Source organism: Alosa alosa, chromosome 21 (assembly GCF_017589495.1).
Source record: "Alosa alosa isolate M-15738 ecotype Scorff River chromosome 21, AALO_Geno_1.1, whole genome shotgun sequence".
NCBI classification, from domain to species: domain Eukaryota; kingdom Metazoa; phylum Chordata; class Actinopteri; order Clupeiformes; family Clupeidae; genus Alosa; species Alosa alosa.
In genome coordinates this window covers 21,369,851-21,372,350 of record NC_063209.1, presented here as the reverse complement: position 1 = coordinate 21,372,350, position 2,500 = coordinate 21,369,851, and the positions used below count along the sequence as shown (strand labels likewise).

General features: G+C 41.9%; 1 protein-coding gene across 1 annotated transcript in view; it reads left to right on the top strand.

The window, feature by feature from the left end:
- LOC125286030 (teneurin-2-like) overlaps positions 1-2,500 on the top strand; it is a 215,446-nt gene that overhangs the window by 129,677 nt on the left and 83,269 nt on the right.

Here is a 2,500-nt window from a genome sequence, read left to right as displayed (position 1 = left end):
ATATTTTAAAAAGTGTAAGCAGATTCAAACATCAATCCAATTCAGCAGTATTAATGCGTGCAACAGCAAAATAAAGTATCGGATTACACTGGTGATAAAGAAGCGACAGCGGTAAGCGTAACGCAACGCTCAGACCATAATAAGTTCTATCTCATTCCTATGGTAACACAAACGGTTTGCTAAACTGACCATTGAATACGCTCGCTTTGCACTTGAAAAGTTCAACGCTCAGCTTGTTTTAACTTAGTGTTACGCTAGCGCTGCCACCATTTAAAAGGTCGGACCTTAGAGAACAGGAAACCTGCCGCTTGCCGCTGGCCAGTGTGATCCCCGGCCATAGTGGACTACTGTACGTCTTATAAAATAATATGGTATTGTGCAGCCTCACCGCAGCAGAACCTTCTATAAGAAAATCGGACGGATTAAAGCAGCAAAGGCAAACCTCCACGAACACCAGGGGGGAGCTGGGCTTTTTATTCATTATTTATTTATTTATTTATTTATTTATTTATTTATTTATTTATTTATTTATTTATTTATTTATTTATTTATTTATTTATTTATTTATTTATTTATTTATTTATTTATTTATTTATTTATTTATTTATTTATTTATTTATTTATTTATTTATTTATTTATTTATTTATTTATTTATTTATTTATTTATTTATTTATTTATTTATTTATTTATTTATTTATTTATTTATTTATTTATTTATTTATTTATTTATTTATTTATTTATTTATTTATTTATTTATTTATTTATTTATTTCTCTCTCTAAAGGGCTTTTGGCTGAGCTTTCAAAGGCTCACGAGGTCATTTGTATGTACTGCTTTATGTGTTGTGTGCATATAAAAAGAAAACAATGAACAAGGGAGAAGAAGAAGAAGAAAGGGGTTAAAGAGGAGAGAGAGGAGGGGGGTGAAGGAGTGAGAGAGAGAAAGAGAGAGAGAAAGAGAGAGAGGAGGGGAGAGAGAGGGGAGGGTGGTAATCAGGAATCAAGCTTTACATTTGAATAAGTACATACATTTTTGTGCTTGCTATCTTGCCCCTTGTGTCGCTGTTTTCACGGTTGTCCTTGACTCCTCTGTCCTCACATGCTGCCTCAATAGCAACACAGCCCCATCCCACCTCCTCACTCCCCCCACTCCACCCTGGGGCTGCCCTTGTCTCTCAGCTGTTCAAGAAAAGCAGCTGGAGCTGCCACCGCATGTGCCACGCCGCAGCAGAACCTTCTATAAGAAAATCGGACGGATTAAAGCAGCAAAGGCAAACCTCCACGAACACCAGGGGGGAGCTGGGCTTTTTATTCATTATTTATTTATTTATTTCTCTCTAAAGGGCTTTTGGCTGAGCTTTCAAAGGCTCACGAGGTCATTTGTATGTACTGCTTTATGTGTTGTGTGCATATAAAAAGAAAACAATGAACAAGGGAGAAGAAGAAGAAGAAAGGGGTTAAAGAGGAGAGAGAGGAGGGGGGTGAAGGAGTGAGAGAGAAAGAGAGAGAGAGGAGGAGAGAGAGAAAGAGAGAGAAAGAGAGAGGAGGAGAGAGAGAAAGAGAGAGAGGAGGGGGGTGAAGGAGGAGAGAGAGAAAGAGAGAGAGGAGGAGAGAGAGGAGGAGAGAGAGGAGGGGGGGTGAAGGAGTGAGAGAGAGAAAGAGAGAGAGGAGGAGAAAGAGGAGGGGGGGTGAAGGAGTGAGAGAGAGAAAGAGAGAGGAGGAGAGAGAGGAGGGGGGGGTGAAGGAGTGAGGGAGAGAAAGAGAGAGGAGGGGAGAGAGAGGGGGGGAGGGTGGTAATCAGGAATCAAGCTTTACATTTGAATAAGTACATACATTTTTTGTGCTTGCTATCTTGCCCCCTTGTGTCGTTGCTTTTCACGGTTGTCCTTGACTCCTCTGTCCTCACATGCTGCCTCAATAGCAACACAGCCCCCATCCCACCTCCTTACCCCTTACCCCACTCCACCCTGGGGGCTGCCCTTGTCTCTCAGCTGCCCGCAAAGCAGCTGGAGCGGCCACCGCATGTGCCACGCCGCAGCAGAACCTTCTATAAGAAAATCGGACGGATTAAAGCAGCAAAGGCAAACCTCCACGAAACACCAGGGGGGGAGCTGGGCTTTTTTATTCATTATTTATTTATTTATTTATTTATTTATTTCTCTCTCTAAAGGGCTTTTGGCTGAGCTTTCAAAGGCTCACGTAGGTCATTTGTATGTACTGCTTTATGTGTTGTGTGCATATAAAAAGAAAACAATGAACAAGGGAGAAGAAGAAGAAGAAGAAGAAGAAGAAGAAGAAGAAGAAGAAAGGGGTTAAAGAGGAGAGAGGGACCGAAGATTTAAATGTTTTAATACCTTCCCCGTTCTCGTGGGAGGCTGCTATTGATGTGTTTTGCTGCCGTCTGGATTGTTGACGCCTTTGTGGCCCCGATGGTGACCCTCGCTGAGAGCTTGTGGTCAGTTGGCATTGCAAAGGTCACCAGACAGCTGCCCATGGGGA